The sequence below is a fragment of the Drosophila guanche genome, unplaced genomic scaffold (assembly GCF_900245975.1).
Source record: "Drosophila guanche unplaced genomic scaffold, DGUA_6, whole genome shotgun sequence".
NCBI classification, from domain to species: Eukaryota; Metazoa; Arthropoda; class Insecta; order Diptera; family Drosophilidae; genus Drosophila; species Drosophila guanche.
The window spans coordinates 8,468,196-8,495,262 of record NW_022995746.1 but is presented as its reverse complement, the minus strand read 5'-3'; the positions used below and the strand labels follow the sequence as shown (position 1 = coordinate 8,495,262).

At 40.8% G+C, this 27,067-nt stretch overlaps 1 protein-coding gene across 1 annotated transcript in view; it reads right to left on the bottom strand.

Moving 5' to 3' along the window:
• LOC117582550 (neural-cadherin) overlaps positions 1 to 26,686 on the bottom strand; it is a 138,680-nt gene extending 111,994 nt beyond the window's left edge. The window contains exons 1-2 of the mRNA XM_034270363.1: positions 25,984 to 26,686; positions 6,947 to 7,013 (exon numbers count right to left, since the gene is read on the bottom strand). The gene's annotated coding sequence lies outside the window, so the exon portion shown is untranslated. The remainder of the gene's footprint in view (positions 1 to 6,946; positions 7,014 to 25,983) is intronic.
• Positions 26,687 to 27,067: the final 381 nt, after the last annotated feature.

Here is a 27,067-nt window from a genome sequence, read left to right as displayed (position 1 = left end):
TGCTGCGTAACAAGGAAAGTGCGGAAGAGGGGACTTCATAAGAAGGGAAGTGCTGTTGCGAGGCTCTTAAGTCGGGGGTTTGAGAGGTGGCAAGGGTTAGGCAGGTTTAATTTCAAATTCAAAAAGAAGGCCAATTAATTAACCAAGAGAGTCGGATTTAAAACGGCAACCAGAAGGTATAGCAAGGGCAGAGATGTGCCACAAAAGATGGTGCTGATGGAGATGATGATGATGCTGATTATGCTGATGGTGCGATGCCGTTGACAGCTCTCAGGTGGGGGGTAGGGTTTGTGGTAGGACCCGCTGGTAAAAGGGATTGGATCCCTTCTGATCCCTTACACAGATTGTGCGTTAAAACTTTTCCACTAAAGCAGGGTAAAAACTGGATTTCCACGGAATGCAGAATAATTACTTGACAGTTTTCCGCGAAGCCATCGAAACCTCAAAGAAAAAAGAAAATGTATTGCAAATGGTTTAACTTTTTGTTCTGTAAATATACTAATGGAAGTATCAACGATTGATTTTAAAGTAATGATTAATTGAATGATTGAAGGGAAGTTTGTGGCTGTAATTATTGTGGGTAAGGAGTAAGGGTAACATGTTTATTTGAATTTTTAATCACGTTCACTTTTCATCCTAATTTTAAAGAACCATTGGAACGTAATTTCCACAGATTATTCGCAGTATCTAGCCATAAATTCCTGTCTAGACTTTTTCTAAAGCGAACAACTTTTCAATCTCGCACCAAAGTAGAATAAACTTCGCAGCATCTATCAAGTTTTCATTTCCTCTCGATTATTTCCCCCAATTGCTGTTTTTTTTATTCATATTTTCGGGCTGTGGCAGGCAGCATTCGTTGAATATTTCCATCAAATTTCATATTCATGGCGCGTTTTTGTGGTATTTTTATTAGAGGGAAACCGCAAAACGAAACAAAAATCAACAGCAGCAAAACTCCAAACAAAAATGTTTACATTGAACGACGGTATTTCATCATTTGCGGTCGATATTCAAGTCCCTGGGCATAATTTCACTCATTAAAATTCCATAAAATATTTCGAGTAGAGCCAAGAGCCCGGTCCTCAAGATGTAATTGCTTTTCATTTTTGATTGCATCTCGTGTCGCGCTGCGTGTTCGATAAGAATTGATTGCAGCACCTTGGACCAATTAAGAGATATTCTCAGGCTATGTGTCTCGTGTCTCATTTCTGAGATATCCTGCTGTGAGATCCCTTATACTTTTCTCACTCTCACTCTTATTCTCCGATTGTCTCAACATTTGGTCACACATTGCCGGCACATGTTTGTTTTATGAAATATTCCCCTGAAAATTGTTTAAAACACAAAAAAAAAGATGAGCATATGGGCAGACACATGCCCTCGCCCTCGCCCTCATATAAGGTTCAATTTCGTTTGGATTAGTTGACCTTTTCGGAAGAGAACGAGAGACCATCGACTCCAGCACGCATGCGCACACGCTTTTATTATTCTTATTTTTTTTTTAATTTTTATTATTTTGACTTTATCAGAAACCGCTTATCCATCACTTAATGCGATTCGGTGGTGGGTGTCTTCTCTTCCTCTCTTGATGTGGGAACATGTCCGGGTTTGGGTTTGTACTGATGATGACATTATGGGGTCCAGTAACCCCAGACCAGCATCATTTTCATGCGGTTGCGGTGGCAGTGGCAGTTGCAGTTGCGGCTGGCGCGGAGGCTTACGACTGATCGCATAATTACAGGGGCTGGGGCCTCAAAACAAAAGTCGCATACAATGATCATTTCAAGCAGTAGCCTCCTCTTTATGTCTGACTTTTGTCTTTTCTCTTTCATCGAGTGCTTCGCAGTGGCTGCAACAGCTGCCACGGGCAATGCCACTGCCACATCGGGTTCTGTCACTTTTTTTAGTGCATTTTTATGTCACAATAAGTCGGGCGCAACAATTCCATTTAATGCGCTTCATTTGTCGCTATATTGTGACATTTGTTTCATTTGTCATCAGTTCATTAGTCATCCAAGGACCTGCCCGGACAGGAAAGGAAAACAGACACTCCCTGACATTCGATATGTGTCGATTTCGTTGAATTTGTCACTAATTTATGTTGCTCCAGCGACACCTAAGGGAGAGGCAATTAAAACGCTTGGGATACTAAAAAAGAAAGACCTCTAAAGTGTGTCTATAAGCTGCATGGAGGGTTGCTAGTGCCATGGGCATACTAAATACTAAGTAGTCTCTCATTTGGGGAAGATATTCGTATTTTTCCATTAAAGTGGTGAAAATATTTGGATATTTATTGAGGTGAGAGCATTGTATTGAATGGGTGTGTGGGGAAAAGATAAAATGGCTCTTAAATTAAGGCTAAAATTAAACCCATTTATAATTTATAATTAAAATAAAAGTTTACCTAAAGTAACTAGAAAATGTCATGACTTCACTCATGACATAAAAAACATTGCTAGTCGGATTATCTCTGAACAAATATTTGTACATGTATTACGGCATTTCCTTAATTAAATTGTATTCTATTATCAAAAATACATTTTCCGCATTAGCTTTTATTTTTCATTCTGCAGTTACCCATTCTGGCATTTTCTTTTTAGAATTGTTGTGGCATAAATATAAAATATATCCTGGCAACTGCTTCTCTGATCCGAGTTGTCATGATGTGGCGTCAGCATTTCAACTTTGCATTAAAACATTTATCTTCATTTCGCCATATGGCCATGGTCATATCTTTGGTCATTTCTGCTGCTTTCAGCCATGGTTATGGTCATGTCTGGCCAGTTACCAGTCGGGACACATGGCTGACCAGTGCACTGGCAGGGACCGCCCTGAGACTGACGTGAATGGGGGGCCTTCTGTCTCTCAACGCCAAAGACCACGTTTAACACCCCAGAAGTAGCCAAAAACCATCATCATCATCAGCTGGTACACTCCTCTTTGGCTCAGGGAGCTGAGCACACAAACAGAGAAGGACGAGCGAACCACTCAAAGGAGCACTATGAGAATGGGAGACAGAGGGAGTGAGACTGGGTGTCCTGCTGGTTTCACAGTGCCAGCCATTCCTGTGGCTTAGCACTCGACTCGAGTCACGTAAATGTCTGACCATTACTCCACTCTTGTTGTTATACTCTGTCGTTCTTTATGTTGACAGGCTCGGAGCACCGACCTCGACTCCGATTCCGATTCGGAAAGATGGTGTTACCAATTTTGGTGGTAGTTCTACTCTCAAGTGTCGCTATTTGATGTCTACTAAAACCTTTACTCATTCATATAAAATCCAATGGTGCAGTGCTGCTAATCATACTTTTATTTCCAGAGTTTTGTGCGTTCTGGAGAAATAAATATCTATTAAATCCTTTGCTGTAGTAAAAGAATTAAGATTCAATACGAATTTTGTACACCCCTAATTTTCTTCAAGTTTCCCCCAACCCCACAAATCCTACCCTCAAGCCATTACTCTCCACTTTCAGGGCACATAAAAATATCATAAAGATTTCTCGAATCTGTCTTCCCTCAAGGTTTTTCCACTCTGTGTCTTTCTCTGTTTCTATGGAACCTACATCCTCTTCTGTTCCCCCCCGTTCCGTCATTCCCCATGAATGTCTGTTAAATTTTGTGCAAATGCCAAAGTTTACACGCATCAGCAAAAGCTTCTGCACAGGAAGCGAGTGGGATATAAAGGAGAGTGCGAGAAACTTTAAAGAAATCCGAATAAAAGCAAATGCAATATCAAAAGTTTCACTGCCATTTTTGTCGGACTTTTATTTCTTTTGGGTTTTCGGTGTGGGAGACAAGCCACGCACCGTACATACACTGTGGGGGCGCGCGCATTAAGCAATTTTTCAGAGCAGTTTCCCAGCAGTTTCAGGGGCAGGCACACAGACACTTGTATGGCCAGAGAGCAATCCAGAGATAAGTGTTTGTTTTAGGGGTCTATTAGGAGCGACACTAACAAATAATGCCAATTGATATGTCTGGCACTGATGGAAAAGGAAGCGAAAGCAGACATAAGGGTATTCCTGGCATTTTGGATTCCAAATTATAACTGAAGAATGCCTTTGTGCCGATAACTTTCTTAATTAAAACTCAATAGAGCGCATAGGGAATGCCTTTGGGGCTCGGGAATGATGAAAACAAATTGCAAACAACATTCTCAAGGGGAAATTATGTCAATGCACAATGCAAAACTAATTTGGCAACTTGGCAGTGCCTGAAACCTTTCACTTTATACTCCCAACTTAGATGAAATCCTTTATTGCGGTGCTCACTGCTGCTGCTACTCTCGGCTGCTGGCTCCTGGCTCCTGGCTCCTGGTGTGCCTGAAGTATTGTACGAGTGTGTTAGGTTAGGGGTTTCCGTGGCCTATCGCTAACGCTTATCCAGCAGCCAGAATCCAGCACAACTAACTCATAAAGCCAGAAAGAAGCAAGTGCAACTTTTACAGTTTTCTAGCCAAGAAAACAAAAACCATAACCAAACTGCTGCGCTGTGGCAAAACTTTCTTAATAGATTTTTGCTCTGCGATAAACTTTTTCCCAATACGTACAACAAAACTATCGAAAGAATAAAAGGAAACCAAAAGCAATACTTTTTCTTCGCACAAAACTCCTCTAACGATGACTGCCTGTCGGTAGTCGGGATACGTAGACGGACACGGAGACGGGAATCGTATTGTGGCCATCTTTTTCCTAAATTCAGTTTAGTTGTAGAAATTGATTTTCATACTGATGCCGGCATCTTGGGTTTGTATTTGGGCTTAGGCAAAGTTTCCCCTTTGCTTTGAATCGGGCGCGAGGAGCAAGGATGTTGAATGGAAACCCTGGATGGATGGGCTGCTGTGTGGAACTGAGCTTCATTCTAATGCCGGGCTTATTGTTTACACATCATATTACATTATGGATGCGTATATATAAACGATAATCTAATTGGTTTTGTTCCAGAGTGTGCCTGCCAGTGTTGATAAACTTGTTGTTTAAGTAGTTGAAGATGGTTACGAGAGAGTGCATTCGAGTGGGGTATGATGGAGGGGAAGGAATGGCAGTGGCAAGGATTATCATAAAAGATTGAACGAGAATTAAAACACATTTCCATAAGTAGCCAGTGTTGATAGGAGCAATAAAGAGTGTTGTTCAAGGGATAAACCTAAGAAAGTAAGAGGGAAAGACAAATGTATTGTTATGCAAAAATAAAAAGGGGTTGTATATCACACTAAAACATCTACTTTTGTGTCCTGCCAGTGTTGGTTATGGGCATGTAATACTAGCTTCAACTAGTCTCAAAGGTAAAACTTTAGTTTCCTCATTACTTTGCCACTCAATACCGCACCTTGAGCCTCCACTGTCAGCCAATTTTCAGCTCGTCATTCCAGGCAACCTACCCACCATAGGCCCTAAACTCTCTTTCTCCCCCTACACCGTGTGTCCCCATAAATCCTACCCAGTAACAAGTTAATCTTCATTTTCCTGTTGCCTTTCTATTAAAACGCCATGCATCAAAGTGAACGACAAGTCAGAGAACGAACTCGACTCACAACAAAAATGCAAGGCACATCGCACAGAGTTTTTCCCTACTCTCCGTCTGGTCTGTCAGGGACCTCATAAACTCAATTAGAATGAACGAGCTCTGGCTACAATTTTTGTGTACAGTGTACTACCCACATGCAGATGCAGTTGCAAAATGCAAAGACAGTTTCTCTCTCTCTGGTGAGCAGTATGTCGGACTGATGGGTAATCCTGGATGGTTAATCAACAGCAACAAGCAACAGAATGCGAGTGCAACACTCATAATTAGGGGGAAGCCAACTCTGGGAAGTAGGAAAAAGGAACTCTACTCACTAGAAAGTGGGAAAATTGAGTGCGGTTTAGGGTTGGTCAACTTTTGATTAGGAAGGAAGAAGTTTGTGCGTTTTTGCCCCTTGTTTGAAGTTTGTTTTGCGCTCCATTTAATAATTTAATGACAGCAAATTTGTTGCAATTGCAGGCAATCCTGTGGGAAGTAGCCCTGCCGGAAATGAGTTCTTGATGGCATTCGCAGGCACTCCCATACCCATTCGCATTCGCATTCGCATTCGCATTCGCACTTGAGGACCACCACCAGAGACCCCAGACGAGACACAAACAAAACTTTCAAGTGTCTGGTTGGACCCTGAACTCGACTCGACTGCTAATTAAGCCGTGTCCATGTCCATTGTCGGATTCGGCTTCGGCTTTGAGTTTGGGTTTTGGGGTTTGTGCTTCAGCTGGCGCTACTGCATTCGAGCCTGAAATAAATTAGAGTTGCGACACTTGAGCACGGCCTCCCCAAACTTTTGCCTCCACCCATTTTCAATGTCAGACAATGACCCGCCCCACGCGGCGTTTTTGTCTGTGGAAAATTTATGTGTCTGCATTCCATTTGGAATACTTCCTCCACACCTCATCCACTTTTTTCATTGTTTTATTATTATCATTTTCATTTTTTATTTGCAATACGCATATGTCTATGTACTGTCTGTTCTTTTTCTGGTATTGCAATTAGTTTTTGTGGGGTGGCCGCAATATTGTTCAATAAATTTGCATTGATCATAAACAAATTGCAATGTTTTTGTGCATCCGTTCGCTGTCTTGTGGGGTTGTTTTTATGCGTTCGTTCACTCGATTGGTTTCTGGTTTGCCTTTTTGTGTGTCTGCGTTTCAATTGTTTAATAATTATGAAATTCATGTTTCCATTCAATCGCTGACAGCCAACTGCCAATTATTTATTTGCATTTATTTGGAAACACAAATTTCATTCAAAGCCTTTTGTCTGTCCGATGGTATACACAATTATTAACAAATGATTAAGCGACAATAAATACGGCTAACCAGGGACAATGAATGGGGGAACTAAGTAGTAATCAATTATGTATCCAATAACTTTCACCTTTTAGTGATTGTTCTACGAATATGCATTAATTTATTCCTACCTTAACCAAGTTTAAAATAAACTATTCCTTGGCACTGGAACATTTTGTCAGGCAGTTCTATTGGCACCTGAAAACAAATAACACAATAAAAAGGATAAATATTAAGCCTTGGCAAGACCTGATGAAAAAAAAACAGATTTATCTTCTATCAAAATAATTCCCATAGTTCTTTCTCTACTTTTCAATATCCAAAATCCTCATAAATATTGTATGCCTGATGCAATGTCATTGATCCACATTGAAAATGCGACAAATGCTGCCAATGACAGCTAAAATGCAGAGAGAGAGACTTAAATGCCAAGGACATGGCCAGCACATAAGAGGCAGTCTCAGGTCGGCAGAAAGGCCAAAAGCCAAAAACTGTGAAAATGTCAAAGTTAAGAGAAGTCAGCTGTTCAAAAGAGGGGACAAGGAAGCCAGGAAGAACTGCAAGGACATTTGGCTAGATACCAACAAAAGAAATAAAGACCATTAACTAGGATTGACTACACCAACAATTCGAAAAGGCAATACAGTTTTAGGTATAACCAAAAACGCTCAGACTTTATATACTCCTAGATGGAGTGACGATATACAGAAAACCCAAGTTCAATATGTGGTCAAGTGCATTGGAAAAATCCATATACAAAGCTCTCATGCAGCCAGAGAGATGGCAAAGAGAGAGAGAGAGAGAGAGATGAATGGAGACAGAGAGCGAGGAGTGGTACAAAGAAATTAATTATTAATAAGATTTTGGCAAACCACACAGCTGGGCACACTGCCAAAATCGAAAGAGAAAAGAGACAAAAGGCCACAACACTTGAGTGTTTATTGTTTATTGTTTTGCTCTTCGTGTAGGAAAAGTTGCCTTGCCTTCCGAAAAGCATTAGCCAACAACTTTTCCAGACTTTATTCGTATGGGTGTAGGGGCAGACACCATTTGGGGATTTATTTAAGTGGCTTTAAATGCCGCTCCAACCAGGAGAGAAGAAGCAAAAGTTTTGCTTTTCATTTGTATACTTTGCATAAATTGAAAAGCCAAATCCGAAGCCAAATCCGAAGCCAAAGCCAAATGCCTCTAATTAAACTGTCAATACAAAATGGCAAAAAAGCAAAAAATCGTAGCAGAATAATTTATTGGCACTAATGTGGGGTTGAGGCTACAGCCACACCCACAAAAGAAAAGAAAGGGGTTTTAATGGAGGATGTTTCGGGGGATTGAAACTTTCGAGCGGAAGTTGGCTTCAGAATAATTGACTTTAGCCCTAATTGCTGTCGAGTGAGAAATAGACAACCGAAACAATTGCAATTCAATATGAAAGCCCAAGCCCAAGCTGTGTGTCCACACGGGGTGTGGGTGTTGGCCCTTTTCTGGTCAAGTTCATTCGATTATCTAAAATGATGGCAATTAAAATTAATTTGCATTCGGTTTCCGCAACAAAAGCTCTGCTATCAAATGGAGAATTAAAAGTAAATTGAAAGTGAAATTAATTACAGGCCCTGCGAGGGTGCCGGTCAAAGTCGAGGCCGAGTTCATCGGACTCTTCTACTCAATGCAATTAATTGTTTAATGAATGCATCATCAGCTCATCTTACGAACAATTTAGAGGAAAAAACACTCGGAATCTCGCGGATCGAAAGTACTTGTATCTCTGCTCCTTCGTCATTTATCAATTTCATTTCACAGCTTGTTGGAGAGTATCATTTTTCTTTAGCCCGTTCTTCAGTAGAGCATTCAGTCACGCACTCATATAGTCAGACAGTTAGTTGGTCAGTCAGTCTGGCTGTCTGTCTGTCAGTTATCTGTTGGTCAGTTGGTCCCTAAAGTTTGTCGGTTTTGGATTTCCGCCAACCAGCGACCGGCGACACTTGACACGAACCGAAAACTAACTGCGGCTACGTGAGAGAGACACAAGGGCCATTCTCTTTCCCCCTTCTAGTCTCTGCCCACTCTCTTCCACTCTTTTCTGCTCCTTCCTTTCATTCATTCATTCTGTGATTCAGTCAGGCATTCACTCATTCATTTCGGTCATCGTCGAACAAAGACTCATCTGGTCAGCCAACTGTTGACATTGCTAAATGAATGAACCCTAGTTAAGTTACAAAATTGCAGGGAAAAAAAAGATACGAACAGGAAGAGGAATTTTCAGTTGGAATTATGACGAATATTGGATACTCTAACAAGCGGTTGATTGGTTGGGAAGATATGCAACCTTTTATATATTTGTTTCATTTAGTTTATAAAACTTGTGTCCTCATAAAAAATAGTGCTTTATTCTGAGTTCAATCCCGCAACAAACAAAGCAAGTGGGAAAACAAATGATTCAATTAAAAAAGGGATTATTTGTACTGCAAAATTATCTATTGAAAGGTTAATTTTGCATTTATTTTTACTATTTTAATTTCATGTTATACATAATATTCTTTTTTAGTTATAAAAAACACAAACAATTAACATTTTTAATGGGATAATTATCGCATATTTTGCATTAAAAATAAACCTCATAGTTCTAAAAATTGTTTCAGGTGCATAAAAAATACATTATATGCTCGTGCGATGCCATTATTTTCCATGAATGCAGATGCTGGACAAAAAGAGAGAGGTATATACTAAAAGAGAGATAGAGGGATAGAGAGAGAGAGAGAGGGGGGGAAATACACTCCCGAGTGCAAATCAAATGCATTAAGCGCAACGGTAACTGAGAATGCTCGAATATCAACCTGAAGCTTGTCTTCAGGCTCTGGCCATTCCATTTATCCATTTAGCGAGCGTTGGAAAAACTATTTCCTCCTTCTCTCGCCCTCTCCCTTTATTTTTTTTAACCAACACTTTGCACGTAGCTGCAGTAGAGAACAAAGCTTGGTACTGGGAAATGGTGGGGTTAGGTGGATCCGGCGTAAGTCCCATAAAAATGAAAATGGCCAAGGAAGTTTAAAATTGCAATTTAATTTCGACCGCAAACACGAACCTGTACCTGCGCGGAGAGTAGTGGACCAGAACCCTTGCACCTTGCTGCAGGAAACTAATGGCGCCATAGAGCAGGAGGCATCCATGGCTGGAGTTTTTCCCGATGCTGTGAGGGTGGTCACTCCCCCTAGTCATATTGATGGCTGGGCATGCATTATAACGACCCCATTTGGTAACCTTTTCATCTCTGCCTCAGACTCTGTGAAGTTTGTTTGTTTGTTTGTTTGCCGGATACCCACTTCCCGACTCCGACTCCGACTCCGACTCTGAATCTCCCTCCAGCCGCCACACATGTGTGTCGCATTTATCACTGAATCGCATTTTAACCACAGGATATTTGATCTTGTGCCATTTGACATAAGTCTTGGGGAAACCAGGGGCCAGGGGCCATGGACCATACTCTCTTTCAATCGACATGTGGATACATATTTGCCAACTGCGCTGCAATCCACTGGGTGCAAGTATATGTGGGGTTGGTTGCGTTTCAGTTTGTTTGTACTCTCAAAAATCAATAAACTGATAAACATATTGAATTGTGCCGTGTATCGTGGCTGAAAATTGAATTGAATTCCGTGCGGTCTGCTAGCAAAATAAAATGGACAGTGCCAAAATGCTATTGGAATGGAAGCTAATTTTAAATTTATGGCAAAAGTTAAATATCCAATTGATTGGGGTTGGCAGTAACTATGCGAAGGCACGGGGGGGAATGTATAACGAAATGTAATAGTTTTTATACAGAAATGTATGGTATTTTTTGATTAATGTTGGGCTTACGGCACAGCTAGATAAACAAATGAGAGCTAAAATATTTTGAATGGATTTATATTGTTTAAGTTGTAGTTTAGGGGATTACTGACGATTCCCCATTATGCGAGCAACTCTCATAATTTCCCACACTTCTCTGGCAGCCCTGACCATAATCCTTTCCCATGATACTTCAATTAACCAAAATTTTCTTAATATTTCCCGTTTAGCTTCCAAGCTCTTAATTATTCTATTCAATTCCATTTTCTCTGACAAATTCGTCCCTTTGAGAGGTTTCGTTTGCTCGAATTAGTTTAATCAAATGAAAGCGAATCAGCCATCGAGGGAAGCCAGAGACGCTCAGGCGGGGCATTCCAAGAAAGGATTGCAGGGGGCCATCTTTCGGTTCTTGGCTTCTCATTTCAAAGGCAGAACTCAACAGTTGACTCGGGGAAGCAGCAGCAGCAGCATCGCTTGACTTGTTTAAATGCCAAGAAAATCAACGAGCCAACGAAGCATACAGCAAGCTGAAAGCCCCACAATTTTCTCCTGTTGGGGCACAAAATATTTGCCTTTGTTATTGGATCAGTTTTTTCATTCGTGTTTTTTTTGGTTTCGGGGCCTGCCGATAAAACAAAGCGTCATTGGGGGATGGGTATAGTAGCAGAGTTTCCAAAAGTTTGGCATAATAAAATATAATGATTATGTTGTGGCAGAGACAGAGAGCGAAAAAGAGAAGCTGAGTATTTGACGCCCCAAAGCGTAATCAAGGGAAATATCAATGATTCAATTCATGACAAGTGTTTGCTCGAGTCAAATTTGTTGCTTGTTTTTCCATCATCAGCATCTACGAGGTACTTGTATTTGTATCTCCATTCTGTACCCTCATCGACATCATTATCATGGTGCTGCTGCTTGAATTTTTATGAGAAAAGTGGCCCCATAATCATTATGTATGAGTGCCATTACCATCCCCCACACATAAGTATTTACATACCCCAAAACCAGCAAGACAATCATTATATTTGATGGTGCCCCTTCCCAGCAATGAGTGTGTAAGCGAAAGGAAAAACTATTTTCCCATTTTCCTTGCACACTGCTCAACATTTGATAAAGTAATTTGTCAATAAAACTAAAGATGAATGTTTGTGTTGAATATACCACTGATTATATATGGAGCCCACTGATGATCTACGGTCTAGACAAGTGTCATCATTTTTGTTACTTAAAGCTTGTTTAGGTGGACAGAGCATTGAACTCTCCTGAAAGTGACAAAGGAGATGCAAAATACTTATAGTTAAAGAAATTTGTGCAAGGCTTAAAACTGGTGCATCTGAAAGATCTCCAAAATAAAGTTCAACGGAATAAAAACGAATAATTTTCAATAGCTCACAATCTTAGTCGAACTTTTGATTACTTTGCATTTATTGTTTTCACTTTAAGATTATTCGCAAAGTATGTTGTCTATTCTATTCCAACAACGCAATAAGTAAACGACAAGAACAAGGGAACTGCAAACTAAGAGTTCCTTTTCTCCGTTACTTTGCAGCTCCGTTGCTCACACAGAGTAGATCACAAGATCGAGGCGATAAGAGACGGTCATAGCTGTTGCTGAGTGCGAGTGGAAGGGAGATGTCTGACCACGAATATTTGGCAAACTCACAAAGAAGACTTGTAATTTGGACTGCTCTCAAAAGCGAGAGAGAGAGAAGCAGCAAATGCAAAGCTGTGCCATTGAGCACAAGTCTCTCTCGAATGTAAACAAGATACATAAGTATGCAAAAAGTAACCCCAAAGTACATGCATCCATATATGTATATTTATGCGTATTCTAATTTAAAGACAAATTCAACTCCGTTAAAATACCTACACATTGTTCAGAATCAGTCCCTAAAGCATCAACCATTCAACATAAATATATATTTAAACCCGTTAATTTGCTTAAAATTAACAAAATATGGTTTTTAGTATTACAAATACACAACCATGATAAATTATTCCACATTTTGAGCTGTGTGTTTCATCACTTTCATCATTATTCAAGACCTTTAAGCATTTTTATACATCCCCTATCATTATACGATTTTAAAAAGCATTAAAATAACAGCCCCAGGTTTATTTGCAGCCGTATTAATTCTTTGAGGCTCAGTGTTGGTCCGTGTGTGTATAAATTAGTGGTAAAAGTAAATATTTGCTGCACAGAATAAGCAAATTATATATATTTGTGTATGTGGGGGCCCATTAACAATTAATTACAAGTGCCGGACAAGCGCCAACCGCTGGCCAATGCCCATCGCTTTTCAGTCGATGGAGACGACGACTATGATAATGATGATAACGTGGCACATACGCCCCATTCATCGTGACTAATATAATTTAAATATTGATTTATTTTCCTTCTTTCCATTTCCCCCGACACTCTCTGGTGCCATGACTCCCTTTTGTGTTTCGTTCTTGTGGCCAATTTTTATGAGTTTACTCGTAGTTAGGTTACAACTTGAGGTTGAGCTGTAAACGGAGCTTAAGGCGGCAGAAGGATGGGCGAAGAGGGAGTGTGGTATGGGTGGCACCTTCGTGTGTAAATCAGCATAAATCCTGTTGGTTAATTTGCCTACCGAACTGGGTCATTAGCGATGATTTTACAATGCAATAAAAAACGAAACAAAATGCAAAGAAAACGACGTTAACGACTTGAGCGCTGGTGCTCCTAAAACAGGTTAAGGTAACTTAAACAGTTAGAATACGTCTCAGAATGTGTATTAGATCTTTAGAATGTGGTATACCTAGCAGAACAGATAGTGCTTTCGAGCCTCCAAGTAGAAAAGAAATCGGTTTAAAGAGAGTTTCACACATCAGATGGAAGCTTAAATGAATCTCATTGCAGTTAAATACCTCGTTAGTCTCTCCTCCCTCCTGCTAAATAAATTGAGTCTTTTAAAAACAGGGCAAAGCACGATATCCGACATAAAATCGAAACGATTAACCCAAAAATATCACTCCACTAAATGTTCACAGCTGCCGCAAGACAGATAAGAAGGAAAATAGTCTCGTACTCGACTTGTACTCTTACACATGATCATCAATTAGAACGCCTGGGGCACAAACAAATTTGCGTACAACATCATTTATCATATAAAATATATGAATGCCTTTCCCAGTCATCCCATCCATGACCCAGCTGTGTCCGTTGCCAGAGTGCTTGCTCCATTTAAGAGTCGGAGCAGAATAAACAATACTTTTCGTATAAATAAATAAGAAGTTGAGTGAGGCAATGAGACAGAGAGAGTGCCCCCCTCTCTACTAAATGATTTCACAAGAATTGGAATGGGAATCCGAATTAGAGTTAAAGAGTCACAAAACGCCAACTTATCCAGAATTTATCCTTCAACAATTATTTCGAACGACTACTTATATGTGCATATATAAGTAGCTGCTTAAAAAAGGTTGACTCCCCTCTTGTTAGGATTATTATGATTGTGGCGTTTGATGTTTATGATAATGATGGGCATGATGTCGGCACTTTTTCGCTTTAGTCAGTTTTTGACTTCCGTTCAACTGAAGAAAACAAAAGCAAGTGCCATAAAAAATGATTCCTTGGACAGCATCTGCATCATTAATCATCTGGTGTTTGTACAGAGGGATGTTCTCTCCTTGATGAGTCTTAAAAAACAGCAAAAATCGAACTACTTTACAACAATATATGGCTTGAGGCGATTACAGTGCAATATCTGATGGAAAACTCCAACCGAAACTTCACCACATAACAAATCTAATTAATAGTTCTCTCTTCATTCGATCTTTATTTAATGGTTTTGGGAAATTTCCCATTCGATTGCCCATCATTTAGTTAAATGCGGTGATTTCTTATACTTCTTTTCGCACATTCGTTTCTTGTTTGTGTGTTTGTTTTCTATCTGAAAAGATTAATGTGAGGTAACCGAAGACCATATATCAAACAGGAACACCCTCAAAGAGGGTTCGGAATACGACTGAAGTGTTGTTGGATTGGGACATTCAAATTTATTCAAATGAAAATGCTACAATAAAAGTAACATAAATCAAAATAAATATGCAGCTTCCTGCAATTTTTGCAATCAAAGTTTTATAAATCAAAATTAAAATTGACTTTTCCTGAAAAAAATCTAATAAAATGTATTTAAATCATAAATTAAAACCACATTTCGTGATCTCATTTTTCTAGAAAAGATTTTTATATTTAATTAATAGTTCCTTTGATTTAATACCCATAAAATATGGCATATCTTTTGCCCATCAAATCATATATAATTTTCTCTGCTGCCAATCAGTCATTTATGCCTAAATGCTTTTCCCCCAAGGGGCTAGGCCATTGTAACTAAAAAAAACGTCAGAACTTCAAAGCTCTTTCCGCACATATTAATTAACAGTCGGAAGAAGTTGGCCATTGTCATAAAATGCTCAGACATGCAAGCAATTTGTACTATGCTTTAGGTGATTTTCATCCACACCCACGTGACTCCCACAAGCCACGTCTGAAAGAAAGACAGACAGAAAGACAGATATAGGGATGGGCTGTAACCTCACCCAGCTGAATTTTATTGCCTGCGCGCAAAGTTTGTTAACCCTTTTCCGTGGATATAAACCTCTTTTTTTCGCTGTTGTCTCACTGCCAACCGAAAGGAAAGTTCACTTTCAGCCGGAAGTTGTTTTTGATTCTGGGGCTTGGCCAAAAATTCTGACTCATTCCCCAGCACTTTTCCGGCTGTGTTCTGCTGCTAAGCCCATGGGCTTGTGAGTTGGGCAAAGAGATTAGCTGATTTATACGCAGATTTTGTACTTGTTAAATGGTCTGCTTAGGTGTTGCTTGTTCTCGGTTAAGCCTCAGCTCTGTACACAGCCACGTTTTTGGGTTTGGGAGGGGTGAAGCAATTTTATTTTTTATTGCTTTTTTTATTTTTTTTTTAATTTGCTGCTGGTTTTGGGCTTGTGCACATTCTCTACAAATTAAAGGTTTCTTTTTTGGTGTGATTAACACAAATAATTGGTGAAAGAGTTCTTGATTTGAAGATGATACAAAAATCATTAAAAAGTTTATCTATCTAAATCATTCACAGAAATTTAAAATGTATCTCAGATTCCACGCTTTCTAATGCACTTCAGATAAGTCTGAGCTTCATATAATTTCAGATTTTCTGCTTTTAATGCGCAATTTTTTAATCATTTTCTCTCAAGATAAACTCCACATAAATCCATGAATAAGAGATTGTAACAAAAATAGTTTTTGATACGCCTGAGCTGCCATTATTATCGAGAGGAGGCTGCACCCCGACATACACACATCGACTTATCGAACAACCTATAGATCATGGGCTTAATGGCAGCTCAAAGATATCGAAAGAATTTTACACAATTAATAGAAGAAAACTGAAGGAAAAATATTTATCATGCTGTATTAATCAATTTCATATGCTTCAAGAAAAAAGGGATCGGAGTTTGTGTAATAAAAAGCTGTCTCGCATGTGATATACGCTCCCGATAAAGAAACGAACGACGAAAGTGAGGCGACATGCAGCACGGAAGGTTGCAGCACCCGCACGATAAAACCCACTCGAGATGAGTGGAATGTGGCATGAAGCCAGCGGCATGGGGCAGGGGTAGGCCAGCGGCTTCTTTTTCTTTTTTTTGTGTACCCTTACATAGCGGGTAATATGGGTTTTGAGTCGCGAAGAAATGGAAGCATTTCCTGTATGATTTTTAAGATTGATGAATATTTAAGGGTATCTAAAACTTCGTTCTCCGAACCCAACCCATCCTTCCTTTCTTTCGGTTTTCTTGGTCAAACATTTCGGTTAGGCACGCTAACCCAAAACGGGGGAAACGGGGGCCAAACCCAAAAACAAACTGAAGGAAGGGAAGGAGAGAAGAAATTTTCAAAAAGTCATCATTAACCATTAGCGACGTCATCGATTCAATTCGTTTTGGGGTCTCTCGATGTCGATGTTCGTGGTCTCGATGCTGCTGTTGCTGCTCCTGTTGTTGTTGCCGTTGTTTCGCCTAATTAATTGTTAATTAATTAACATAGATACAATGTGCGGTGTTGTCTGTGCCTTTGGGTCTGTGTGTGCTGTGTGCGTGCAATAGGATAAGATACAACATTTTCACGGCTGCTGTTCATTGTTTTCATAATTTTCGGTTTTTTCGATACGAAAATTGTTTAGTTTTTGGGTTTAAGTTTTTACTTTGAAAAGCATGCAACACGCACTGGCGCCAAAAAAAGAAAACCTCCAACCAAACCCGAACAAAATGTTGAACAAAACGCAATGAAACGAACCACACGAAAAATACAATGAAATTCATTTGCGTGTCTTTTCCTTTTGTTTTGCAGGTGAGACCGGAACACGGGACGCTGCACGCGACCAATGAAAAACCAACACAGCAGCGGTTGACCACAACAGAGTCAGGCCCTGAAGTGAGCAGCCCTCGATCCCATATCAAGGTAACAAATTATTCGGGGGCCCCCATCTTTTTTTGTTGTTTTCTTGTCGGTCGGGCAGCAGCGGGAATGAAGTGTTTGGCCAAGTGATGAGCAAATTAGCTGAAATTGAGCTGGGTGGCAGTTAAATTATAAAGTACTTTGACGGCCAAAGGGTACGACTGTGTGTCAATACAAATTGTTGGTTAACTTTTGAGATGATGAGGGATAATGGGAAAGTGGAGCGTGCATGTGAGTGGGCAGCTATTCGGAGAAAGTATGGAACGTGGCATACAAATATGTATAATTTAGTTAGAGTTAAAAATCACAGCAATATGCAAGCTTCAATCTTAATTTTTTTTAACTTTTCCACACAATTTAGTAGTTAAATTTTAAAGCTAATCGCCAGGCCAACAAATCCCCTCAATTACCTTTACCAACATAAACGAATTTCTCACTACAGGCAGACACGAGTGTAGACCCATTCAAGAATGATTACTCAAACATATATCCGTCTGAAATCAAGCAATAGGCAAAAACTGTAGCATTAGTCGGATGAGTCCACCAATCCGACATAACAGTACATAAAGTCATTGTCATTTTTCGCCCCGGAGAAACATACGTACAAATGTGGGGCAGCATGTTCGGGGGACATTTACCGCACGCAACATTCAAATCAACATTTGTGGCTAAGAGTGGAGGCCCGAAAACCAGTTACAGTTACAACAACAAGCCGCATTGGCAATCTGCCCATAACTGTAACTATGACCAGGCACAGGCACAGACTCAGATACAGATACAGAGTATCTGTGGATGAGGCTTGCGGGCCAAAGCCATCATCAGGCAACCACAATGATGACGAGACGACCGATGCCTGTTGCCTATGCTGATGATATCCAACAGATACAGATACAGCTACAGATACAGATACAGATACATGTGTATCTTTTGTGTCCATCCAGGGGGCTGGGCTTTGGCTGTGGTCCCCTTGTGTATCTAGTTATTATTGAAATTAAATTACCCTTAATTGAATCTGAAATGCTCAATAAAATCGCATGCCGACAACTATTTGTTGTTTCGGGCTTTGATGGGCTCCGCGCCGTCGGGCGTTCGTCGGGTGTTCGTCGCTCAATTTGCTTTTGGATTTCTTTCCGTAATTTGCATATCCATGGCAAAATTTTCATTTTCATTTTTGTGTGTTGTTTCTTTCGTTTTCCGATAGGGCACGATTATTTATTTAAAGAAAATGCAAATCGAATTAATTGTTGTTATTTCTCTTAGATCGGTTATCGCTTAATGTAGCAATTTGTCTTTGTCTCTGATTGTCTCTTTTGGTGATATAAATCTCTGTGATTTTTTACTTTGATATCGTGATGTGGAAAGTGCGGTGCAAAGGGGGTATGGGAGGGGCACACAAAACATGTTAAATATGCCCATCTGGGCATATCTTTTCTGGATAAATCACTGACTAACTTCTGAATCTAATTACTACAAAAAAGAATAAGATATTTAGCTATCTGATTATTATCTTATTTATGGATCCATCACTGACTAACATATATATTTTTATCCGTAAGATACGCAACCATCTGAGGAACATATTTTGTTAGTCTATCACTGTGAAGAATGAGGTATGCTAAAACAGACAAAGATCTCTGAAAAGTGAAGTGCAGCTATTTAGTTGAGTTTTTTTTCTTATTTAATAAAAAAGCCATTCAAAAAAGGTATCTTCACTAGAAAATGCAGCTTCATTAAGTTCGTTAGAGCTTCCTAAACATCTTCTTAAGCTACTTCATTCCTAAAATTCCCATAATAAAGTTTCGCTATTGATCTTCTCTATGAACGCTTTGATCTCTCATTTCTTAGAACTTGTTACTCAATATCTTCTTGAGCTGCTTCAGACACTTATCATTCTGATATTTAACCGATGTTCTAACATTCATTGAAACAGTCGGTCGTCAAGCGCTCTTGGCCCTAATTGCCTAATTGATCGATCTCTTTCTATGGCTCTCTGCCACTCTTCTTCGTTGGGCTTAGTGTCGGGGCTCGTTAGACCAACTAATTCCACTTCAATTTCCATTTAAGCACTTAGGAAAATGCACGTTTTATTTTCACATGAACAATTGACGGCAAAGGCAAGTGAGGCAGAAGATCACTTCAATCAACTGGAATCAAAGCCAAATCAAATCAGCGACAAGTCAAAAGCTAATTAACTTGAAAATGCGCAAAGAAACAGCGAACAAGATCAACCCAGAGATGGCTGTGAATAGATGGGATGGGATGGGTTGGCATGGCCTGGGGATGGGTGCCCAATGAAGAGTGATGATCGTGGTACCGAGAGAGTCAAAAGTAAATTACATGCGAACATGAAAGATGCAGATAAAACATGCCAAACAAAATAAACCTCAAGCGAACAAACAGCAACAACAGCAATGACATTAAGCATTTAGCCGAGCAGAAAGCAGCGAATTGATGATCAGTCAGTGATCTATGTTGGCCCCGATGGATGATGCTTGTTCAGTTCTGCTGGTTTTCTTCTTCTGTGCCTCATGTTATTATGTATGCCAAACAGAGTCACAACAAGTTGACGACATGAAAAGAGCTACAAATAAATAAATAAATGGCCAGACCATGAGATCGAATCCAAGCCAGAGGATCGTATCCATCCATCGTTCGATCCTATGATCGGAGGAGACTCTCCAGCCAGGTCTGGTCTGGTCTGTCAGTCTAGCTCTACTCTGCCATCTATGCCGCATAGTTTGGCGTGCCTTCAATCAGAGAGAATCCTCGGAAACTACAGTGCGTACTCAACAGGGAGAATATACCTAGACTTGGATGACTTTCAGTGTTTACTCCTTCGAGCATTCACTGTAAGTTTGTTGTGCGTTTAGCTGGAAACTGTTTAGCGTTTTTAAAGTGCTCTCTGTCGGTGCTTAGTCGATGGGGCAACAAAACTTGTCAGAGATCTTTTGACCATAAATCCATACGCAACATTTCCCACCAACACCGACAGAGAGCGAGAGAGCTGGGGAGAGGCGGAAGGGTACAATTTAAAAATTGTCTTAGAACACGGCTGTATGGCTTCCTCCAGTGCCTGATACGGATTCTGCTTACTCCTGGCTAACCATAAAAGGTCGCACTGCATTCTGGGCAAACACTTGTGAACCCGTTTCTGTGTTGTGTGTTGTGTGTTAGCCTTGGCCCGTTTTGGTCGTCTGGGGTCTTGGTAATTGCCCCCAAGATTTATTTGCACGCCCGCAACACACACTGGAAGCGACCAGGATGGACTGGGAGTGTGTGGAGGCTGCAAAAAGCATTCTTTATGCCTGTAAGTCGCCTTAACTCTTGCCATATATATCCGTATCTTTTAGTCGGTGCCACTCCAGGCCAAACTCGAGCGTGACTTGGATCTTTTCTTCGTTTTTGGTTGCCCGCTTAGCACAAAAAGATTCTCACGAGCCTTGGCCTAGCGGCTCTTCCAAATTGGTTGACAAACTGGTCGACTCCGCTCATATAAGCCAAGCGAGCATATTTGCATAAATATGTGTCTGTGCGGGAGTGTGTGTGTGTGTGTGTGTGTGTGTGTGCAGTGAATGTAGATGTAAATGTGAATGGTCATATACCTTCCCTTTTGGCCTAAGTAATTGCTTTTGTGGCACGTCTTTAATATGTTTATTGGCCAAGCAGCAACGAACACACAGTGCCCAGCGAGAACTGTTGCACTCGAACGTGCAGGCCCTCGGGGGGAAATGGGGCATTTGGTTCCGATAGAGCCGGGAATTAAGTGGTAGCCAAATGTGCTTAAGCCTGCCACCGAGCTGAGTTCCTCTTCCACCTCCATGAGTCGTGGCTATGGGTTTGCCAGCGAATTAGCTCTAGCATTGACTTTGGAATTCCTCTCTCAATTGTGAGAGAATGCCCAAGGAGGTGTTGCATCTGAATAGACTCGTTCACGGCAACGGGAGATTATTGAAATGTAAACCCCAAGCGAGTTGATTCAATTGGCTTGGCTGTTGACTTCATTTGAATGTGAAAGTGTGGACTGATGAAAGTAAATTTTTTTTTTATTTATAGATAATTTATAGCTATCATTGATGGGTTTATTCTCACAAAACAAATGCCAAACTGCAGTTACTTTGTAACATATTTCCCCCAAGTAACTACACTCTTTGTATATGCCACATCCAATCATCGGAACTTAAGAAGCCGTTCCCCCATCTTTTAACTGCTCTTTGGAGATCTGTTTTGCGGCACTTCCAACAGAACTTGCTTAATGAACTCGAAAATGCATTTCAGCACAAAACCCAAGAGCTGCCTGGCTGCTACAAAAAAGCGTTTCGTATAAATAAACAGAAACATCCTCTTTGGAATGGCAATGGCAACATGAGTGGAGTGACCAAAGAGCCGCGCTGGGGTCCAACTTTGAGGTTCCCCCTTTGGCAAAACTTCATTAAAGGCGCGGCGGAAGATGCTTGCGAAAAATTATGAATTCAGTTGATTTATAAGTAGAGCATATGTGGAGAGCCATATAAAGCATTACACAAGTGACAATCGGCGACAATTTCTCATTTTAGACATACAGAGAGAGACAAAGAGAGAGAGAGAGAGAACTCAAAGTGATGAGCAATTGTGCAGAAGCGAAGGAGGCGGCAGAAACTTTGCGAGGCTGTCACAGGGGGAGAGGAGGTGACGCTACAGTGGGACAGACAGTGACATGAACTGCCAGCTAATCGACGGCGAAATAAAAAACAAAAACGTGAACGTCAATGGCTTAACGTTAAAGGAGGACACAACGCCGCAGAGGGAGAGAGAGAGAGAGAGATCTGGGAGTCGCACTGGAGAGGCTCTCTGACAAGGCGACCCATTTGTTGTTTTCACTTGTGCACCATTTCACAGACACTTCACTTGCCATTCCCCATACTGGAGCAGGAGCGGGGACACAGTGAGAGCGGTGCCAGGGGGCAATATATAGGGGCTTAGGTTTAGGTACATATACCCTAATATGTGTGGGGGGATACATTGATGGGAAGAGTTTATCTTTATTAGGGAACTTGGGTTTATTCTTTTCTAATTGAAAAGGTGGCACTGAGACGCAGTATAGAATGAAAGTAAATCCTTCAATCAGAGAGAATCGAAAGATGTCAGTAGAGGGATGGCATCCAAGGAAATACATTCCTAACATTTTAGAGTACCTCACACTTCGTTGAACCTTTCTCTCTCTCATTCTAAGCTTTTCCTTTCCTACAAACACGGATTTGTCTCTGTTTTGTTTCTGCTGTCGCACCGCCTCCAAAGAACATTAAACGTGCATGTAAGGCAATAACTACTATTACGACTGCTACGACTTGCGAGATACTACGACTTGGCTCTGGCGAGAAGTAACTTCAGGTTGTTGTCTTTGTCTAGTTCCACTTTTTGTCTGCTGTAGCTCGGAAGCTTCCTGCAAGTTTTTGTTGTACGAGTACTCCGTGCACTCTTTCTCCAGACTCTCCTCTCGGATCTTTCAAGTGAAGCTGAAGCTAAGCTGAAGCTGTGGCGGTGGCTGTAGCTGTAGCTGTAGCTGGCACTGCGGCTAACGATGTATTTATGCCAAGCGACAAACTGTGGGAACAAATGAAAATTTAGCAAAATGCCAGACACAAGAAAGAGATGGGCAGGGTAGGGTGCCCGACCAGAGAAAGAGACAAGGAACAAGGCAGCAGCACAGCATCATCCGATTGCGGGTCGTTCCTCTTGAACTGCAACTTTCTGAAGCGCATTTTTTCGCTGTCATTAATGTCAGAAATAGCAAACTGACAATATAATGTAAAACTATCGATAATACAATATTTTAAGTTGTCTTGTCAGATTCTCCTCCTCTTACACAAAGTTTGCCCCTCTGTATCCATTGCACCCACTCCATGCTCACTCGCTTGACATTTGGATTGCATTCCATTTTGGTTTCGGTAGTGAAGAAAACTTTTGAATTCAACTGCCGCTTCCTCTGGCACTTCTTCTGCTACTTCTCTTCTCTTTTGGATTTTGCTTATTTGGCAAAACTTTTTTCAAACGCAAATTTCCCACTGTCATTTGTTTTGTGCAGTTGTTTTCAGCTCCAGCCATAGAGTGGGGGAGGGGAGGTGGTACTCGCACTCCGAAAATACAATACATAAAATACACCACAAATCGGTCGTCACGTTTTTCGCGCGCATCTTCATCATCATCTTTGCATCCCTCACTCTCAGGCATTTCTGGAGGAGCTACAGTTCGGGATCGAGGCAACACATTCACTCTGTTTTTTGAATACTCTTTGCAGAGGAAGCTTTTGCTTTTACCAGAAGGTTGCCATGAAGAGGAAAAGAGGAAACTGTTCATAGTAGATTTGAAACTGGGAACATTTTACTTGCAATATTATTTATGTGAATTTTTATATCAGAATTATGGTTATAATATCTCAATAATTATTCAATATTATTTCGCAAGTGAATTTAATGCTTCGGTCTTCGAAACTTCTTCTCCCCTTTTTTTTTGCAATTCGTTGATTCGCTTTACCGTTCAGCCTCTGTGGGTGCCACAGTCTCTCCCTCATTCGCAGAGGCTTGTCTCTATTTTGGTCTCTCTTTTGGTGGTTAGCTACAATTTTTGCCTCGTACTAGTGGCTGTCAATTTCGTGGACAGTAAAACCCAAAAACAACCATAAGAGCACTCGAATGTGCAGTGCCCTTGGATAGGACGAAGATTCAATGAAGACATTCTGGACAATCAATAAAAGAGAATTGCAGGAGCATGAATTCGAAAATAACGAACACCTGAGGCGGGAGAAAAATTTGTTTTTGGAACAAACTGTGCATGTCCAGCTTAATGTGAGATGGTAGAAATAGTTTTTATACTTATTGAAACCCCATAAAAATAAGAAATGGAAATTCGGTTAGTCTGCAGCATTATTTCTTGGATATTTAAACATCAACCTTTAATCCTACGTTAAACAAACAAATACAGCATCCTCTTTGCATTTCTTCTCTCACACAGGTTAAGTGTAATTACCTTTCAAATATACAGCACTTTGTGCAAAACAATCCATGAGATTCATGGGATCTTTAGCCCAGTTGAGGCCGCAACAATCCGTTCAACTCATCGGTCCAAGTGTATAACAGCCAAACACGATTTTTCGCCTTGCCAAAAGGTCAAATTCCCTGCCTTTCCGCTTAAACATTAAACCGGCAAATGCAAACACCGAAAATGCTTTTCATTTTACGACTCCCTGCCTCCCAGATCCCCACCAACAATTCCGTTGGGAAGAGTTTTCCCTGTTTCTTGTTCGTCATAATAGTAAAAGAAAATTGCGGCAATTGCATTCATCATTAGGCGCCACTTTCCGGATGGGCGGATGGTTCCATGGATAGAGACAAAAGGTAGGTGAGACCTCCGTTTAGCCCTGGCTCTTTTGGAGCCATAAATGATGTTTTTATGAACGAGCTCACATTCCTGCCATTTTCGTTTTGTGGGTACTAGCGAGTACTAGCCACGAGAGTCGAGTCGAGTCGCCTCGAGTCGGTGATTTGTTGCAGTTATCAGCATTTTTCATTTTTAAAAGCCTTCTCCACGAGTCTGTGGCCCTGTTAACAGAGACACATCATCAACAAATAGCATTGGGAATGGTTGCAGGGCCCTAACTCTCAGCTGACACGCCCCATTCCTTTGTCCCTTTAGTAAACACCCACTAGTTACAGCAGAGGTCAATATAATAGCAATGTTTTGTACAATTTAAACACTGTTTGTTCATTTATAGCCCAATATTTGCCATTGCCTTTCACAAGACTGGCACCAATTTTAACGCCAGTTAATTCAAATAAATTTTTCAATGTAAAAAACTTTATCCCTTTACTATTTCGCTGTCGCTGACTGTCTGTGTGCGTGGGCGTCATAAGTCAGATTTATGTGTGCAAAATAGTTGCTTGAATGTTGAGAGAGGTTTGGCCCCATGCACTTTGCCCCTTTCCCCATCCACATCCCCATCCCCATTCCAATCCCTGGGTGGGCGTGCCAGAGCCTAGTTTTACTGTTGCTGATGGGTAATGTGATTTGTGGGGTTTTGTTTAAAAGTTTGTACTCCAAGGCGTTGTTTGTTATTGTCTTTGTGCGACTTTGGCCAGAGGGTGACAGCACATTCTCATATGACAAAAGAAAAATGGTTAACTAAGCTTCGCGAATGCATCAAGTACTTTGTTTTGGAGACATGGGGCCACAGATTCTATTTCAGAGATAAAGTTTCAGTTCTTTTTATTTGTCAAGTGAAAAAGTAGATCTGTGCGAAATGTTCATCAGAAATGGCTCTTTTATGAAAGGGAGACCAGAAATGATGAAGCTGCATGGGCAGAATGTTCTGGAGTAAGATAAAGATCTTAATCTTTTGGATGGAGTCATTTGGAGTGAGGAAAACGATAAAGCAAATAGAAAAGCCCAAAGACACAAACATTTTTGCAAAGAAAGCTGCAAGCTTCCCAGCTGAAACTTTGAGATCCTCTTTTATCTCGGTAAGAGTGCTCTAAACCTCCTTCATTAAATCTTAGCCACACTTAAGCGGCTTTAAGCCTTTGGCTATTTGATTCACTGATCTCTCCGCAAAGATACAAATAAAGATCCCAAAGAGTTACCCGAAAGCCATTCATCCTACAACGAACTGTTAAAACATTAAACAAAATTACTGAAATTATATCAAAGAAGCGAAGGCCTCAACCCAAATCTAAGATCACACAAATTATAGCCGCAGAGCGAAAGAGGGGTTCCATTAACTGAAAGATATTTCACACTGCAGATTGCCAAAGGAGTGGGATTTTGGAAATATTTCACAATAAGGTCGTAAATCACAATTTGTTCTGAAATTTAAGATAAGGAGATTCGATGGGCTATGCTTACCAGGGATACAGTCAGTCCAATCGAACGTCCAGGGTTTCTCCTCCGTCGAACAGGGGGAATGGATGCAAGTGAAAATTACACACCACAGAAAATCACTTAAACTTTTTGGCTTGATCTCTTTATTTTTTGTGGCATTCAAATGCGTTGCACTAAAAATAAACACTTCATTATTAGAAACACATGGGGCACAAGCAACCCTGTGGCATGGGGCAATGGAACGGCGCGGATAACGGGAGTGGGAAAAAAGGGAACGAACAATTTTATAAATACACTACGAATATGTTTCTCTCACTCCTCTTTCTCTCTTCTTTTATCACTAGCACTTTTGCACAGAGAACAGCGGAAATGTTGAGGGGATTGTCGTCCCTCTCGCAAAAAATATGCAAATGTACCGTTGAAACTGCAAATCTAGAAACAGGGAGAACACCGCAAATGGCAATACCGAAATACGAAAAGGAAAGGGAAAACGCACAAAACTCCGAAAATAACTTTAACGGCGCGCACGGGGGACTAATGTAAGCAAAGCGCATTTACAATACAACCAAAAAAGTGTTCACTATTTATGCGCTATATATTTTCCCCATTTTTCCGCCTGTTTTCCTCTTCATCAATATGGTAATGCTAGACCGTCCTCTATTCCACTTCGAATTCACTTTTTATTTGCGCGCCTTCGAATCCGTTTCGGTTTATCCGCTTCCCGCTTTGTTTCTGTTTACCGTTCGTCTGTTCAATTTGAACTGGAAGCAGGCTTCGAGCAGACGAAAAGCACGATGGATGATCGCCGTCGCGACGCGACGCGTCGAAGATCTGGATTTTTAAATCTTCTTCTTCCAGCAGCGACGCCAGAGAGCAAGCGATGGTGGCGCACGAGAGACAGCGAAAGAGAGCGGCGGAGAATCCACAGTTTGACCCCATACGCAGTGCTTGTTGTTCTTGTTTTGTGATTGCACGTGCTGCCACATGAGAGCGAAGACATGATAGTGTGAGTGAGGTAGATCGAGAGAGAATGGTGTAGGCAGAGAAGAGAAGAGAGAGAGAGAGAGCGCACACTGCGATTGAGAAGCCGGCAAAAATCTCTCTCTCT